This window comes from Haliaeetus albicilla, chromosome 2, assembly GCF_947461875.1.
Source record: "Haliaeetus albicilla chromosome 2, bHalAlb1.1, whole genome shotgun sequence".
Classification (NCBI taxonomy): Eukaryota; Metazoa; Chordata; class Aves; order Accipitriformes; family Accipitridae; genus Haliaeetus; species Haliaeetus albicilla.
The window spans coordinates 39,084,720-39,104,232 of NC_091484.1; the positions used below are offsets into that span (position 1 = coordinate 39,084,720).

Genomic DNA, 19,513 nt, shown 5'->3' on the forward strand with positions numbered 1-19,513 from the left:
GGAAGTACAGTGCCTTGCAGAAATACATATCTATGGTCAGATCCATGTATATGAGGCGAGTGTCCTTCATATTAGCATTTAGCTCTACACACTCTAACAGTGCATGCAATAGATTACCTTCCCAATACATGCAGGTTTTCAAGGTAAAAAGAATCAGTGGCCTTAAAGAGGGACATTGCTACACATAAATAGCCAACACAGATACGCTCCTTTGCATGAATGAACTTACAGAATGTAATAAATAAACACTAAAAGGCTGAAAACACATTAAAAAAAACCATCAAAGCAACCCTTGAAATCTCTCTAACAATATAGATACAAACAAAATGTGATTGTGGAAAGGCTTAGGGTGTGTGAAATGTATATAAACTCTGTTGGCAGAGAAAAGCAGGCAGACAGCAGGTAAAGTGCTGTGGCATGCTGGTGCTGCAGCAAAATGGTACTGGCAGCACCACCCTGCACAAGCACCCCAAGATGACCGAACAAAACTGCTCTGTTTTGCCCATAGTGACTAACTGGAGGCAAATTTGTCAGCACATGCTATCATCAGCACACAGGGAAGAAAATTTATTTAAAGAGCCTGAAATTAACCTTGTGAAGGCAATGAACAATGATGCTACACATCACTGTGGGCACCCAGACAACTCTACAGATTTTAGGAAGATAATACTGATGTGTAGAACATTAATTTATTTTTATTGCTTATTCTTCTATGCCATGATTATTTTTTTTTGTAAGTTAAATATATTCAAAAAAATCAATGCAGTGAGGAAAAGCAGCACAGAACTATCTCAGGTAGACAGTCTTTGATGATACTTAGCATCGAAAGAACTTTAGCAATTAATACCCCTAAAATATCTCTCAGTTTATTCTAGCAATGTTCATGTAATTTGTATAAGCTTTTTGTGCATTTCTAGTAAGAAGATTTCTTCACGGGAATATTCACAAAGATAACAATTGCATGATACTTTATTGTAATTTATTAAAGGAGTTTTTATGTTAAAAGCTATGCCAGCACATTTTCAGCAACACAAAGCTCACTTTAGATTCATCTGGAAACAGTAATAGTGCCATCTGACCTCAGTATATAATCAAATGAATTGTGAATGTTTTATGTCAAATATCTGTTTGAGAGACCCCAGCTGAGCTAATATCTTCCCAATCACAAAGATAACAAGAAATAATGTTCATTCTGAATTCTTATCCCTTTCTAGGAAGCTCACAGTAATAGATGGCTAATGTTGTTGGAGAATGTTTAAAATAATAGATAAGAAATCTTTCCAAGGTGCCTGTGATAGGCAGATCCCCAGTTTTGCAGGTTCTTCTATCTATATAGTCAACTTCAGTTCTAGTAAATAATGTAGGGAGATGATTTTGATTGTATGTTGGTTGAGGTAATACTGACAGTTTGTCTGAAAGACGTTGGGCAGGTTTTGAAATCTGTTGATATAATGTATGTATGGCAACTGCTAGCAAGTACAAAAAAACCCAACTCTTGCGAGTTCAAGAATCTTTCAGCAAAAACTGAGCTTTCCGCACTGATATTGTTTTTACTGAGTCAGATCTGTTCTTCATAGGGAAGGAGGAAGTTTTCAGAAAGTAATTATTATTTGTAATGAACAGTGGAAAGTGTTGGACTGTGTTAATAGATTTGCTTGAACTCAATTTCATTTACTGGACCTAACATGCTGAGAAACTTCCATGGCCCCCAGTAAAGTAAGAGTTTCAACTGTGCTGGAAATATTAAATCAGACCTAGTCTAATTAAGGTAACTGTCAAATAATTTGTAACAGTTGTGTTTAATATCTCCAATAATTTCAAATGTGAATTAAATGCTCTTTAAAATCTTAAATTGATCATCAGCAGCATAATCAAACTTTGGCAGCCACTTGGGCAGCAGGTCTGGTGGTGGAGGACGCCGGCATGCCCAGCAGCATGGCCACCATGCGTTTGCTTCTTCCTCACCCACCCCCAGCCTGGAAGTACAGGAAGAAGGATTTATCTGTTTGGGTTGTAGTTCCTGCTCAAACAGTTGTTCCCTGTCTCTTTGCCAGAAGAGGCACTGAATGTGATGGAAACATGAGCTTGGGCAGTTGGATAACTTGAATTGCATTGGCCTTGCGTGTGGAGCCCCACTTATGGGAAGATGCACCTGCCAGAGGGAACATGCTGCTAGAGTAGCTCTGCATAACCTGTGGAGACTCCATCAGTTCCCTTGTCCACCTGAGCTTTGATGGTTTCCATAGAAAGGCTCAGGAATTAACAGGCAATGAAAACTATGCTGATTTTTTGTTTTTCAGGAAGTGGTTTAAGACCACCAACCTCTTTTCCAGAAGCTCGCAAGCAGCTCTCAGCTGCAAACAAAATATAATCATTATTGCTCTTATTAATTTCCATCACCAAGTCATCAATGCCAATAATGATAATATGAAATTCTTAAGTCAGCTGAACTTTTTGGTTCTATACATCGCTAAGTTCATATCAGTTCCTAGTCTTATTTAAAAAAAAAACAACAAACAACAAAACCAACCCCCACCCCCCCAAAAACCCATCAGAAAACTTAAAGCTACCATGACTGTCCTTTTTAGGTTTACATTTGCAAGTTCATCTCTGTGGATAGGATGGGGGCTTGCAAACTTCCCTGATTCTGTACAAGTTATGTAGAGTATCTCTTAGTTCACAGTAGTCCTGTTTAAATTCTATTCAGTTTCAAGGGGGCAACCTCTCAAGTGATTTGTTGAACTGGCATGCCTTTTTTGTCTCATTAAGGCACATTATTGGCAATATCATTAAAGAGATCAGGACAATTCAGTGAATAGTTTAGTAGTCTATGGTGATTCTCCTCCAGTTAACAGACTCTACAATAGTTAAGCAGAACAGCAGTGGTAAGGAAAAGCTGAGGTTCATTCTCTACAGACACCCCCAAGCAGAGGAGGCTTAACATTTTTCTTAGAGCATCATCTCATACAGCTCTCTTGAAGTTTATGACCACAAATCATACCAAGCTATCATTTCTGTGGGTTTGTAGCTCAGCCAGAAAAAGCTGCATGTGGGAGAAGCTCATTTCTAGTCTGGAAGTTTTTAACATTTGCAGTTGTGTGCCTGGAGCTGCTGAATGGACATGTATTAAAATTGTATATGGGTAAGAATTTCTAGTGACAAGGAAACTTTAATTTGTAATAAGAATGTCAGTTTGACTTTTGAATGTGCCATTTTGGAAAGGCCAAATAACATTATACTGTTACAATAAATAGCAAATTTGAAATTTATAGTGAATTTTAGGGAGAAAGAGATAAAATCTTGTACTAAATCATCTCTACTAAGAGGTCATTGCCCATGCAGTTAAAGCAAAAGCAATAACTTAAGAAAATATTCTCAAAAATAGATTTCCATGGAGAAAATATTGAAAGGTTTCTAGTCCCCTTAGGTGTGTATGTGCATCCACTGCCTTACCTGTTTTTTTCAGTGTCCGGTAGCCCTCTAAGAAACAGCTCATGCCACCTTTTCCTAGCTTTCAATGAGGAGAAAGAACCCGGAAATCATGTGAGGTGGCAAACTTAAGACCAAAGGGCTTTCTAGTAGTAGTCTTTTGGGCTTTTTTTTTTTTTTTTTTTTTTTAAATTGGGCTAAAACCAGCTTGCTTACATCTGCAGAGGAAGTTCGAGGGAAACACTGAAGGCTCTTATTGATGCAAGAAAGATGTTCTGGTGGGAACCAAATTCTCAGCTTATACTTGCAAAAGCAAGTGGCCTATTCTCTTCAAACTATCAGACACTGAATTAGACTGACTTTTTCAGTCTCTTTTCACTGTTCTTGGGTCTCCACCAGCCTTGGTAGTCTGCGTCTACCAATTTAGTAGCATGACCAGACTTGGCCTTGGTAATGCTCTACAAAAATCAGTGTCAAACAGTGCACAGTGCGGCAACCTAAACATGAACTCTGCATTGCTTTCTTTTGTGTCTCTGCTGCAATGTTATTCTACATGCAACTTTAAGCACTTCATAACAGTTCTGTTAATATGATTAATGCTTGACCTCAGACACAGAGATCCATTTCACTTTTACCACTTCTGGAACTGCAAATACTCATGTAGCTGAACACCTGAGTCATTTAATGCTTTCTGTGAACTTAAATGGTAGGTTAAGTGAGAAATAAAATGTGGATTTTTTTTTTTATATGTGGTAACAATAGAATCTACCTAGCAACACCAAGGAGCTGTGCGTGTTCTAGATCTTCTTAACCCATTTTAAGTATAATTTAGTTGTCTGAAGAGTGTAATAAAGAAGTCCTAACACTCCTCATTTAAATTCTATCTTTATCCGGACAAGATTACCACATATATTCCCAAATCCAAGTGAAACAGTATAGCCAGAAATACAGGTTTACAGAGTCTTTTCTCAGATGCTAAATCAAATCTTTCTGTAATGCAGAAACGAAGGCAACAGATCTATGAAGCTACGGATACCCAGTGTCTGAGTTAGAAGAGCAGAAAGTGTAAGGTCCCAGCCTAATGTAAATACTTAGACACAAGAACTGTGCCAGCATTGGTGGTTTGGGGCTGAAGAAGAGTGCGCAAATCTTAACTTAAATTTTGTCATGGCTTGGCCTATACCTGCTGAAATTTTCTCAGCATTCCAGGTTAACACACCCAAAACACTTTGCTGTGAATCAGGTGATTTATGTTTAGTTGCAACTCCAGATCTGTAAAACTGGCTTGAGTGTAGGCTTTGGAATGCAACCCTTATACAGGCAAGCTGTGTTTGGTTTCAGGTTTCTTAGGGGCTTGCATGCAAAATTGTCTCATAGCTTGAATTGATACCTCTAATTAAACAGATTGAGTGTGCTGCAATAGTTGTCCTTTAGTATTACAGCTCAAACTAATACCCAGTGTAATTCTCCTTAAGTCACTGAAATTATAAGAGATGGGAGAGATAGGCCTCTTTTTCTCAACACGCTGTCTTTTTCAGTAAGTTTATGGGGTTTTTTTAATGCCATTTCTAGATCCAAGAATTATATTCTTGTCTCTGGGATAATCCTATTCTTTTTTAAAGATGTGATGTCAGAAAAGATGGAAATCTTAGTGAGTCTTTGGCAGTATGCATAGAGTTTCATCTTATGCTTACAGTTTCATGATGCATTTCTCTTCTTATGTGGTACATCTTGGTGTTTTGTGGGTTTGTTTTGTTTTGTTTTTAAAGAAAGTAGTGCCAAATTCTGGATTATGCAAACAAATTCTCTCCTGTATATGGTGATGCAGGTCAAGTATTCAGGGTTTTGATTCATCCTTCAAATTGAGCACCCTTGGTAAAATTTTAATTCCTTTTTAGTGGAATAGCAATTCTCTTTGTTTAAAACTCATTGTTATGGAACGTTTTGAATGTTTAGTCGGATGGAGTCATGCAAATAAGAGATAGACCTTACTTCTGCATGCATGAATTAAAAAAGAATTAACTTTTCTAATGTCATTCCATTGATGGGAAGGATTGGAATAGTTAAATATATGCAGAAGTATTTGCAGGATTGAGGTTTGTCTATGGCTTAGCAAATCCTTGCATTTCTATATCAGTCTGACAATTGGTTGGCTCACTTCACTGGTTTAATATAATTTCATTTGCTTGGAAACATATTGTAAGATTACCTCCTATGGAAAGCAAAGATGATTAGAATATGTGAGGCTTCCTCCACTCCTTAGCAGTAGAGTGGGAGTATAGGGAGAGGGATCCAACTTGTCAACACACGGTTCCACTGAAGTCTCTTCATGCTTGCCCTGTGCTCTTAGCTTCCCAGATATTGTAAGGTTTTTCTGATCAGATTAATATACCAGATTTATTGAAATTCAAAGGTGGTAATGTTTCGAGGGGAGTGACTTGTTCATCTCCAGTAATAAAAACATATTGAGAAATCATTTGAAGTATTTGATATACAATTCAATTAAATAAATATGTTGCCTAAATTGAGTGGATTACTTTTCTATTTTAATGCAAAAAAGTAATAAAAGTATTAGGAACATTTAAAATGATGTGATGCAAAGAAGTCAAATGATGATTATAACTTCACTCCAAATAGTCAAAGTAAAGCAATGCAATGACTTAAAAGGATCAGAGTAAATACCTCCTTCTTTAACATAGTAACATTTGGAATTATAATAGCTAGACTTAACGTTATGAAGCTGCATGATTCTGATCCTTCAGATCTACATGGATTATCAGAAAAGTCTGCACAAGAACTTTTCTCCTCTTGATACTGTATTCTATTTTATCATGGTTGCAAGGCCTGGTAGCAATGCCTTTCAAAAACCACATTTGCTTTAGTATCTCTCAAATAACTGTGTTAGATAGCAGAACCAAAATTAATTCTTCTGTTTTGTTTTGTCTTTCTAGCAGAGAGACGCTTAAAAATAAAATAAAACATGTCAACTGAGACTTGTTTGTTTGGGGTTTTTTTTGCTGTGGAGTGACAGTTTCAGTGTGTTATGCCCAAGGCTTGATTTTTTTTCAAGCACCTTAGTAACAAGGTAGATGAAAGATAGTCTTTGAATGGAATGAACTAAAATGTTTGAGGTGGGTTGTTTTTATACTAGGCCTGTTTCTAGATGTATTTACAGTTCAAGAAATGCTGAATCCTAGACCATGAATAACTGTGAAGGCAAAATTGGTGAATGTCTAACCTGAGTTTGTGATGCACACAAAGTGGAATTTGAATAGCTGTGTAGGGCTATAAGTAAATATTCTGAGCAGGGTGATTGCATGAGCAAGAAGGGAGCTCCCTAAAAAGCTATTTAAATGTTTTATATTTCTCTCCTATGTTTAGTTCCTGGAACAGGGACTATAACATTTTAAGATGCCTTGACAGAGGACCAGAACATACCTAGGCTGACTGAAGAGCAGGCCAGGAAAGGTATTATTACTTGAGCTCTTACCATATTCCTTTTTCTTTAAAAGTTTCAGTAGCTAGCAGTGAAATCTGCACATGGGTATGCAGATCATTCCTTGCCACCTTTTATAGCACTGTGTTTTTCTTTTTTTTCTTCTCTCTTTGTTCCTTCTTTGTTCCTTCTTTGTTCCTTCTTTGTTCCTTCTTTGTTCCTTCTTTGTTCCTTCTTTGTTCCTTCTTTGTTCCTTCTTTGTTCCTTCTTTGTTCCTTCTTTGTTCCTTCTTTGTTCCTTCTTTGTTCCTTCTTTGTTCCTTCTTTGTTCCTTCTTTGTTCCTTCTTTGTTCCTTCTTTGTTCCTTCTTTTATTTTCTTCTTTTATTTTCTTCTTTTATTTTCTTCTTTTAGAAATTCACCCGTATAAAATGGTAACTAAAGATACACAACATACTGTCATGCAGCCTTTTGTTTTACAGCTACAAGCCATGTGGTTGACTCGTGAAACCTTATGACAAAATCTCTGTCAGAACCTATAAAAATGTCTTCGCTTTTTGGGTGATGAAGAAGTTCTGAATGGAGTGAATAATAACATGTGATTTATCATGGAATAATTTTATGCCACATGATAGTAAAATGCTCTTAAACATCTGGATAGGATACAGAAAAGCTAAAAAATAACTAATTTCATATAGCTTAAAGAAATATGAACATATTGTTGGATTAGGTTTGTATTTTTTGGCCAATAGTTTATGCTACTTTACTCAAAACTCTTAGGTGTACATGTGTAAATGTAACTGGAGTGTAATCAATAGAATTACCCACCAAAAGCACAATTTATATTAGCCAGGGGCAGGGATTCCCATTCATTAAATCTGTGGAGGACATGCCTTTATTTCCGTGGATGCAGCCTGGAGCACCCAACATGTCATGGATTAGATAAATTGGGCCTGACACGCCTATGTTTCTGGAAAATAGGACAACATGTGTTTTTTTTGTCCTTTGTGTCTTGTCTGCAAAAGCAGTGGTACTTTCCCCCCCACCTATAGAGAATGACAGGAGATAATTTTCCTTGCTTGAAAAACTTTTTGAAAATTATAGGCGTGTTTTACATACAGATATAAAAAAAGGACCTGCCAGCATTTTCATAAGCATCAAGAGAAGGACAGTCAACCTACTAACTGCCACGTATTCCAGCTCTCAAAGCATTTGCCTAAATCAGCTCCATCAGGTATAGGCTTGCCAAAATTGAAGTTTCCATAGCCCTTCTTTATAAATAGCCATTTTGTTAGAACTTCTCCACTGAAAAAGAATGTATTCACTTTCCCAGAAAGACACTAGTCCTGTGGTCAAGGGATTTTTGTAGGCTGCTGGAAACCCAAGCTAAATTCTTTCATGAAGTGAATACACATTTACACAAATCTAAACCACCCCCAAAAAAGATTATTGTGCAAGTATCCCCAGTTAGTCAACAGCCCAACTACTGGGACTTTTCCCTGAGGCACTGGCGACTTACAGAGCAGGCTTCAATGTGGGCCTTTGATTAAAATACGGGCCTTAATTTCTTTCCGTTTTTGAAACTTTTGTAAGGGTTTGCTTCCATGAGAGTGTTACTTATGTATAGATCTATAGAGAAGACACATTCTGTCAGAACTTTACAACACAGAAAAAAGTTAAGTTTTACAGTTTTCTGTCCCTCTCCTATTCACAAGCCATGGCATCTTGGAGCAAAGCATCAGCCAGAATGCCATAGAAGAATGGTTATGATTAGCTGTCTGTAACTTTGTGATTGCAGGGGCATGTGCAACACCAAAGCCTGATTCAAGGGAGGTGGGATTCGATTCTTATTTCTTACTGGCATAAAACATGGTTTCAAACTGGTTCTCTATGACAGAGAACAAAAAGACAGCTTTATAAAAATGAATTAAAGATAGTCTGATTTGTCGTGTTTTTCTCTGCTGCAGAAGGGTCATGGCTGGGTTCCGTTGGTGAGAATGAAGGTAGCCTGCTTGTGCAGTGGAGCATTTAAGTGTTCAGAGGGTTAGTCAAACTGTTATTTCAAGCCCTCGTGCCTTTGGAATTTGTACTTCCCCCCCCTCCCTTTTTTTTTTTTTTTTTTTTTTTTTTTTTTTTTAGCTCAAAGTGTTACTCAAATGTGAATTTTCATGGAGTCTCACCAAGAACCAGATTTGGATGGCTCTGAGCTCTGATGCTTGAGTCTGCCACCATAGGGACCAGGAGGAACTCATTGTGGCATAAAACATTTACAGGACCACCTTTCATTGTCATCTTTAACAGTCTTCCCTGCTCTGATTTGTAGGTAGTTGGATTCAACTCTGACTCCACAGCATTAGTATATATGGGCTGGTGCTCTTACAGAACACTATATAAAATATGTTCATGTGATCTTTGTCATAGATAGGAAAACCAATGTTTTCTTCACTAGTCCTAATAAACTTTCTCATACATTTTATCTGTTATATTGCATCATGATGTGTTTTTTTGCTTATGCTTTTTTAATATGGAGACTTACCTGTTTATGGAGTAGCTATTTTCTTGGTTGTAACGGTGTCTATGGAAGCACAATCCCACAGTTTTTGGAAGGAAATAAAAACATTTATTCATCAGGATATATTGTGAATTAAAACCCAGGAACTGTTTTCCAGCATATCATACGACATATTTATGTATGTTTATTTTTCTCTCTCTCTTTTTTTTTCCTTTTTTTCTTTTAAATTTGACTTGCTCAAGAGCAGTGTGTGATTGCAATAAATAGTTCTTGGCAAGGATGTTAGTATATTCTAGATACAATACAGTTACATAACTATTACTTTTTAAGTATGTTATAACATGTCCTATTTAAACTTTATTAAAACTAAATCCATGACTGGATATAGAATTTCCATAAAACATCTGTTTAATTGATTCTGGCCAAGGTTCAAATTTCTCCCATTGATTTCCAACATCCCATTCTTTTATTTCTGTTCCTGTTCTGCTCGCTGCCTTCTTACTTCCCCTTTGCTTCCCTTTCTTTCCTCTCGACTTTTCCCCCTCCCAAACTTAATGCAAACTCCTTGCCATTAACATTATCTTGAAGATTTTATGCTTTATCAGCACCTGCTGTCCTTTCATGGTTGACCCCTTGCTGAACTCAAAACTCTGTACTGCAGTCCAGAACTGCTAATCATTCACATCCCTAGTCTTTGCCAGATAAATGAAGAATGGCCGATGTGTTGATCGGTATAGCAAAGCAAAGGTTCTAAGGAAGTTGGTGACAATCTGCAAATTTCTGGTGAATTAAATGACTCATGTCTTCATGCTGGAAGGCTGCTATCTTGTTAGTGTGCATATCCTTTTGTCTTATATGTGCATGCCCAACTTGCTATATTGCAGTCACTGTAGTTAACCTGCAATTTTGGGCAGTGGGGCAACAAAGCAACATCTGATTTCACATCTTCGTAAAACAATCTGATGTAAGCTGACCTCAGCTGCTTAATGCTGAACGGAATGACTCTAATCTGAACTTCAAGCATTCAAGTGGTACTTAACAGGAGATAGGAAGATTTTTTTTTTCGCCCCAGAGTGCAATCAGCCTTTTTTTTTTTGCCTCTTTTTTTTTCTTGTTTAATTGCCTCCTGATGAAAATCTAGAGATTAGAGAGATTAGTCATTGCTAGACACATTGCACATGTGCTTTGAGGTGGCATAAAATTCTGTTCTAGTAAGGCTCAAACTTAACTAAACGTTTTATCCCTCTCTTCCCCTGTCTCTGTGGGGACAGCAGACTGCCAAGAACTGCCTGTTTTTGATTTGCTCTCAATACAAAGCATGGGTTGCCTGCTAGGATAACTTCAATTTTTCATCAGCTCCTTTTTCCAGAAAGTCTTGGTCACAGATAGAGCCTCAGGCTCTTGTTTTTTTGCACAAACAGCTCTATATCCTGACGGCTGAACTGGTTTAGTTTCATTAAAGTGTAGTAGAAGTTTTATGAAAAGTAATGGATTGGGGTTTAGAGTCAATCAGGCCACATGATCTAATCGTTTTTTCTGGTTTTACACCCTGAGAAAGAATAGTATGAAAGATATTCATATTTGCTGGTTTGATTTACTTTTCTTTAAGAACTTCAGATATTTCATTTAGAGTGAGAAATCTGGTATTTCATTGGTGGAAAAAGTTCCTGAGTCAAATAACTTTAAGTACCTTTAATTTAGAAATGCATATAGGAAAAATGATGATATGACATATAATTTATCTTAACCAGTGTCTTTCAAGCCACAATGAACTGCAAAGTGCTTTATGTCTAGAAGCCTGTCCTTTAAAACTCACTTCTGTCTAATGTGTCTGTGGCTGCTCTCATTATCCATTTGTAAATCCTGTGCTTTTGGTTCCACTCTGCTTTCCTCTCCCCATTAATGTTCAGTACGAAATGATACCACTTAGTCTTTTGCCTACCTGTGAAAGATCATAAACCTAATATTTTTAAACATATATGTGAACGGGTTTTTGTGAATCAAAATTCTGAGACTGTAATAGTTTCTGATTTATTGTGTAAGCATTTATGTCTTTATGCATGGGAAAGAAAAATGAAAAATACTGTTTTATTTCAAGAAGTACGCATTTTTGTTATGCACACATGCATAAGCTCTCCTGTGTATGCAAAAACTGAGAGGTTAATTCAGGGGGGGAGTCTTGCCCCAGTCTGTGCAACACTGGCGTACCTTCATGGAGGTATTTTCATGTGCATTGTTGCGTGCTACCTGTAAGACCAAGAGCCAAGTGGATCTACATAACCATAGACTTGCCATCTCTCTTTTCGCTATGCACCTCTCTCCATCCTTCCCTTCCTCTCTTTCTCTAGAGCCAGCTTTGACCTGGGCAGACTTTGCTCTTTTGACTTGGATTCTGCCACCCTTCTAACTCGCTCCCTTCCCAAGTCAATCTGCCTGCTATTCAGTAAAGCAGCAGAGGTTTGACAGCTAGCAGAAGAGTGAAGTGGTGCTCTGGAAACATGCAATAACTCTTGGCATTAAGTTCCACTTACTCTTGCACTATGCAGTTAAAAATGTGTAAAAAATATTTCCAGTGCATTATTAATAAAACTTTGTGAAGTTGAGCTTTCCCAGTGCTAAATGGAAGAGGCATTGCTGCACAGCACTATCCTCATAGAGTTTACTACTGGAGTGTGTCCATTTCATGGTATTAGTTATATATTTGTCTCAGTTGTATGCTTGTTTCATTTAAAGTAAAGACATCAGAAGTTAATCGTTATTTCTTTCCCAAGCATGCTTTTGAAAAATGGCACTTTTAAAATTGCTAATATATTCATCATAAAAATGAAAAATTCTTTGAAAATCTGTTTGCAATACAGTGTTGTTCTGATTAATAACCCTTGGAAATCTGTGCTCATTACACCATAAACATGACCTTTATAAAAACATCAGAAAAATCCAACTGCAGAATATGCCAGGTCAAAGATTTTTTTTAAATGTCAAAAAGTGTAAAGCTTTAAAATTAATGTGACTTTTATAATACTTGGCTGATGCTTGTATTTTTGCTTTATTTTATTTATTTATGGTGGGGGGTTTTTAAGTCTTTGTGGTTAGGATCCTGTGGGAGACTGTGATCCCAGGGGAGCACTTTTGGGGATAATTCTTCATGCCTTTTAGCAGCTTCCTCCCTGTCATTCAATACTTAGATCCACTTAGTTTGTAACAACATTTTTGCTGGGCCTGTAGCGGGTTAGATCTGGTAAAGTCTGGTTGCTCGCTAGTAGAGGCTACTAACCACATACTTTGACCTGCTGGTTAGGACACATACATGATGCACTAGTCAATAATGGTGCAGTCTAGCACTGTCAGAAAATGTCTTTATCTGCTGAAAGGTGTAGAGAAACACTGTACATGCAGTTTTGGGGAAATCTACATTTGTAACACTGTGCCCTTCCTCTGACTTCATCAGATTGCAGTGTTCCTCTGAAAACACCCATGCTTCCCACATAGCTCACCATGCACCTTAGCTTTAGTCTGGGTGTAAATCTTCCAGATGTATGCTGGAAATCATACTGTGGGTAGCTGCTTTACTGTGGGAATAGCTAGTCAAGATGAAGACCTTATGGTCATGCGAAGAAAAGAGAAAGCTGTTTTTCCTTTGATATCTGGACAAAATTTTTCAACCTGGCATTGCTGCTTGGCGGTAGGAATGTCAGGATACTACTACATATTTCTATCTCACTCTAGGCAAGGCAGGCTTTTCACTTCCTTGCTTCACTTTCTTACTAAAGAAAGCAGAAAGTTGTATAAAACATGAGCAGCAGGGGAAGGAACTGCAGAATAGGGCTGGGAATACATAGTTTAGCAAAGTAAAGAGAATTATTAGTGCAGATGTGGACTCATCGGTCCACTCATCTTCCCTCTAGCATTTATGGCTGGGAAGCAAGAACAGGTTTTGACATTGTCTTTGCTATCATGAGATCACTCAAGTCTGAGTGAAAGTGCCTTCAGTTCACTACTAGACTAAAACCAGGGAAGGATGTTGCAGTGCTTAGAGTACTACGTTTAGTGACCTAGGGCTCAATTCCTTGACCTGCCACAGATTCCTGTGTGAGCTGTGAGCACGTGACTTATGCTGCCTGCCCTAGGTTCCTAGCTGAAAAATGGGGATAATCTCTTGACATGTAGAAATGTCCTGAGAATTAATACCAGAATTGCATGGAGAAAAATAAGGCTGCTGGGTATTTAACGTTTGATTTTGTTTTGTAAGGCAAATGGAAATGAAAAGCTTCTCCATTCTCAAGAGCGAGGAGAGCTAAGGTTCATGGGCATTTTGCTTGTTTGTCTTCTCTGAAGCCATGACGCTGGCAGTCTTGGGCTTTCTGATTCTCTGGTAGCTGGCAAGGCTCATACGGCTGATACTTGGTATGGAGAGCTGGTAATAAGCAAGGTGGCCAAATCGGACAATTTCTTGTTGTTTCCTTCTGCTAGAAACAGCCAGATCTTCACAGAAAGTGGAACATTCATTTTGGATCATTTAATTTTCAGTGATCCAACAGCTTCCAATAGGGAAAAAAAATCATCCAAATTTATCTAACCAACTGGAATAAAACCTCAAAGGATTCCGAAGAGCTCAATTAGGTAGGTCATGTTGCTAAAATAAAAAGCTTAGTTGCTGCCCTTGTGCAGTTTATAATCCATAGAATATGTTGCCCATAGTGAGTTAGTGGAATTTGTTGCTAGACAGTGTTAGGTACTGAAGTTCAGATCGTGGTTTTTCAGTAGATTTTATTTAATAAAAAAAGTATTTTAGTTGGTAAAGTGTTTCCTGTGGGCCATAGCATATTCTAGATATGGGGGGAAAGGGGTGATACTTTCAGGCTCTGACATTAGCATCCTTGTGGCCTGAGGTGGGTAGGGTTTGCACAGTGCTGTGCACTTTGATCCTATTCAGACAAACTGGACTTTACTGTCTGTAACCTGGGCCCACCTGTCTGTTAATGCAGATGGACAATGGCAGAGGAACAAGAGGAATGAAGGTAGGAAAAAGCGAGCAGGAACCTGAGCTTGTTTACTAAAAGTAAGGACAGTAATGAGATAATGGATATCAGAGTACTCATGCAAATTTGTCTCTGCATTCTCCTAGTCCAGCATCATAATAGTAGTTTCACGGGATTCTACACAACGAAAAGAGAAATATATTCCTTTAGGTGTACAGAGGGGTACATTTTTCAATCAAAATTCTTGTATCAGGGTATACGATTTTTTGTTTTTCAAAATGATTGTAAGTGTGAAAGAAAGACTTTAAAAAAAGCCAGTATGATGCATAGCTGCAGGCTTCTAAAAGTAATAATGATAATAAAAAGAGTTATTTTTCTAAACTAGCTCACTTTGCAGAAATTACAGAATAAATATTGTCTCTAGACAAAATAATACTTTGAATAGCAGTAAGTGACCAGAGCTGATTCAAACTTTCCAGGTGAATAGTGTATGTGCTGAAAAATGCACTCAATGAATAAATAGTGCGTACTGATTTGTGCCAGACTGAAAGAGTCTTACCTTTTTTTTTAAAAAGGAAGGGAGGAAGAGAGGGAAAGAGATTAGAAAATATTTGAAAATATTTTTGTAATGACTAGTTTTGAATTGTTTGGGTTTGGGTGTTTGAAATTTGCCAATATTTAAATAATAAAAATGGTTAAGTATCCAAGTACAAACTATAGAATTTCATTTAGGGTTAAAGAAATGTTTCTGCTGACACAACTTTTTTTTTTCCCCCCCCTAATTGTCTTTATTTTTTGGTTTGGCCAGTGAACTGAAAAATCAATTACTTGCAGATCTCCACAGCTGAGACAGTGTTGCATTCATCCTCTTCAAAGTGACTAGCCACTGTTAACATCACTAACAGCAAAACCTATAAAAGGAAAGCTTGTATTGCCACACAGTGTACTTTTTCCTCAAGCTGTCTCAGGAGAGTCAGCACGATAGAGGCTCGTGTGGTTGGAGTCCCATTTTGAGGGTTCTTCTTTTCTAGTGAATGTCAAATATTTAATACAGTTGGTATTTTCCTTTCTTTTCTGAAACTAAGAGGGATTATATGAAACCATATTGTGTTTAAATGTGGATATCCTCATTTTTTAAATATTTTTGAGATTATTATATAAAGAAAGCACTCTCCAAAAAAAGTCTGTTAACAATGCAGGAGTCAAAAGCACTTTGTTTTAAGGTCCTTATTTTCCCTGCTAAAAAAAAAAAAAAGAAACAAACAAACCACACACACACACAAAACAACAACAAAAAAAACGTTACAAGGAACTGAGTTCTAACACTATAAATGGTCAGAAAATAGATTTTCTGAGCAAGAAATTCTCAACAGGCATCACATTACTTGTTCACACATAACCTCCTTTCAGTCCATATGGAATAATATGTAGCCTGTTAAATATTTAAAACCAAAAGTGTATCCGTTTATGCATATAAATGGTACAGGTTGCATGTTAGCTAACTTTCTGTATTCTGAGTTCATAATTTAGTCACTTAAGTAGTAGAATAACTACTAATAAGTAGTCTGGTGATTAGGTGAAGCCTATTTTGTCATGTCAGGTTAGATCACTGGTACTACTTATTATGGAACTGAACTTACCTTTAAAGTGACAATCCAGCAGTTTTTAAGAAAAGTATTTGTTCCAAAAATGAAGACTATCATACAGTGAGAAAAGGGACTATAGGGTCACCCTAGTGACTATAGGTCATGACAAATTGCTTTAAGCTAACACCTAAAAGCCAGATCTACAATTCACATTGCACTGTCTCTGTTATATCCCAGAGGTTATTCTTTTGTCTTTGGGCATATTTAAATTTCCCATTTTACCAGATTCTCTGAAGACCTAAATGTGATACCTAACATTTTAGATAAAGGAAGTTCATTATTAATCATGGCTAGCCTACTGTTACTAATTGCTTATGTCTTTACTGTCTTTTTGAATAAAATCCTTTCAAATACACCTTTTCTTTGGCCCACTGGCAAACTAAATTCATAATGAATTAAAAGTTCTAGCTGATATTGAGTTATCCAGATGTAGGTTTCTTAGCATTTGCAAGATATAATATGAGCTTTCCACATATCCCTTCACTTTTATACTTTAAAATAGCCTGAGTTAGTTTTCTTGAAAATTTCCTAGGAAAAAAAAATCCTCCTTTGGCTCAGGCTCTCTAGGATATATTGTAATGCTTAGTGTGTGTGAACTGTCAGATATTAGGATCCTAAATGAAAAATATTAATGATACTTTTTGAAGTTACCCTGTTAAGTTACCTAGAAGTTAACTTTTAAGTTGGAAACCATTGGCGCATTCCCAGCTACTCCACTGAGTCATACCAGCTGAAAGGTTCTCTGAGGTTCTGCCAAGGCAGAATGGGTGTATTGTTTTGACCTTAAATAATCTGTCATGGAAATATTGGGCAAGGCATGAGATGGGGTGGAAAACTTGTGAATATCCATATCTTGGAGAAACCAAACTATGATACTGAAACCAAACTCAGACTCCAGGATGGAAGGGAAATTGAACATTAGTTTAGGGCATCTCTGATGTATTGAAAATGTCTGTACACATGGCCAGAAGGAAAAAACTGCATAGTAATGAAGGAATGAAAATGGTATTCTGCAGAGATTTGCTTCTTCACTTGGTGTTTATGGTGGTAATAGCTAGTGATGGAAGAACTGCAAAAGATTTAGATTAATGGGGTATTAGTTTAGAGTTCCTGCCCAGCTTACATACCTCCGCAAGTTCCAAATATATTGCAAAAATTTATCTACATTATTTGTGTCTGCAAAATTTGGGCTGGATATCTCCTTAAGAGAGGTTATTTGATAATAGATCTGGTGATTCTTTTTCTGGAAACTAAACCTGCAGTTCAGTTTAAAGGATTGGGAATGAGAGAGTGCATGCGGAAAGGCTATGCAGGGGAAGCTGTAGCATAGCTTTCTCTATAGCCAAGTCACAAAATATAGCACTATGCAGTTGCCAAATTGTTGAGCTGTTTTTTAGGGGACCTGAGGGACAGGATCTTGACCTCCTCCAGAAACGTTAAGGAAACTTGTTATTTTTCATCCTGTATATAGAAAACACCCTGCTCTATCATGTCTGTTTACTCTAAGACTATTTTCTTTTGTTTCCTTTGTGCATATTCAGCCTTTGTGCTTCTCTTAATCCAGATTTTAGGGACAGTACTTACAGCTGTTTATATTCTTTACTTAGCACTGATCTGAGGGGTATTTGAGGTGAACTGGGCACAAAAACTTGCATGGGAGATGTTCTTATCGGAAAACGCTATTTCATTGAAAGCAAAAATTTCCCCCGGAAGCTGTTAAATTTTTTGTAAAGAATTGTGACAAAAAATGTCTTTAAGAAAAGGTCAAAACTTTAGTATATTTAAAGAAATCTAGTTTCTTCTTTTTGGAATGACTTCTCATTTTAAAATCTATTTTCAATTCCGTAGTGAAACATGGTCTCTAAAGTCAAAACTGGGGCGGGGGGGAGAACTGTATTCACATTCCAACTCAAAACAAATAAAATATGACAATGCCTTTTGGAATGGACAGTTTGTGGTTGAATGTGCAGGAATCATTTCCTCATCTGTTGTCTTCCCATACAGGCAAGAAAGGTGTTGTAGTGATGAAGTTCATATCACTAGTGTTTTCTGAAGGAGAACCGCTTGAGTAGGCTATGCCACAAAGAGCATGAACCTCATGTTGCACACACAGCTTTGTACCACTTAGGCTGGCTGTGTTCAGAGCATAATGCTGTATCACAAAACAGATTACCTAGTGGTAGGGCAAAATGTCCCAACTGGAGACGTGAAAGTGCATCCCTGTATAAAAATGCACAGTTTGATTGATACCGGGGGAGTTCTCAAAAGCCATCTCAATCAGATATAGGAAGGGGCAAAAGTTTGTGGCAAGCTTTCCTTCAAATTTGTTTGCTCACACTTACCTTGGATGTATGACTAGTGCCTCCGGCCGAGAGATTATCTTGTCTATGTTTTAAGTTGCCTGAAAATTGAAGAAACAAATGATTACTTCAATCTTGGTTAAAATGCTGAGCTAATAAAGCTTCTAAGTTGTATAATTCCTGTGCTCCCTACAAAGAAAATTGAGGTAAAAACACTGACATGAATTTCCCAAATGCCTGGAACATTTGTCTCCCATTTAGGATCTGAATGGGCTGGAAAGACTCCTGCTCTTTAGAAAGACATTAGACTATAACATCACTAACTTGTAACACTGGAATTAATAAACACATTAGCATCCTCCTATTTTAAGAAATTGTAGCACGCTACTTATAAAATGTGACTTTAGACCTGTACTGCCTTACATGTTGGGGGGACTGTTATGTCTCTTAAGTCAGGTCATGCATGCACCTAGTTTTTGGCAAGGATGTCTATGTGAACTTCAGGTAATAATACAGACCATCAAGCACAGGCTGTGGACAAAGCCTTTCAGTGGTGTGGGATGTTATCGTAGCTTTATTGATCAAAGTGAAACTCCAAAACTTGCTGGTAGGAAGTCTGTAAAAAGGCTGACATCGAGCCTTCCTTGTGTGTTGATCAGCGGTATTGTATCTGCACAGGGAAAGCTATGGAGGTCTTTCTGTAGAAGCTTATCATACAGAACACCAAACCAGTCATAAGCAATCTTTATGGTTCTTCACCTTGATCCAGTGTTCGGTGACACTGGATAACTAAAAAGGACCTATACCTCACTCTAATAATTTTCTAAGTGTGCTGTTGTCACACATATCATCACTTATATACAAAGCAAATTTACTTTATGAGTTTTAATGCACCTCTTTCTTTACCTTCAGTTTGGCTTACTTGGTTCTCATGCTTTTCTTCTGTCATCATTTCTGCCCTTGATATTGCCTTCTTTACGGTAAGAATGTATCTACTTGTACTCTTCAAAAACTCTTCCCAGTGGGCTTCTACCCCTCTGCATCCCTCTGATAATGGATTATATGGGAAATGGTTAACATTCACATTCCCAAATGTTGTCCAAAGGTTTTTCAGTTAAGCTGAGTCACAAAAATGATTGCCATTGTTTCAGGTTTTCTGTTGCTGATTCTAGACTACAACTCCGCGCATGTTAAATGGAAAGAGAAGCTAATG

At 37.3% G+C, this 19,513-nt stretch overlaps 1 protein-coding gene across 4 annotated transcripts in view; it reads left to right on the forward strand.

Annotated features, from left to right (window-relative positions):
• The window catches only part of ZNF385D (zinc finger protein 385D), a 456,126-nt gene that overhangs the window by 284,195 nt on the left and 152,418 nt on the right, over positions 1–19,513 (forward strand). The window contains exon 1 of one of the 4 annotated variants that reach the window (XM_069771860.1): positions 6,827–6,897. The exons of the other annotated variants lie outside the window; for them this stretch is intronic. The gene's annotated coding sequence lies outside the window, so the exon portion shown is untranslated. Of the gene's footprint in view, positions 1–6,826; positions 6,898–19,513 lie in introns of those variants that run through there. 4 annotated transcript variants of the gene reach the window in all.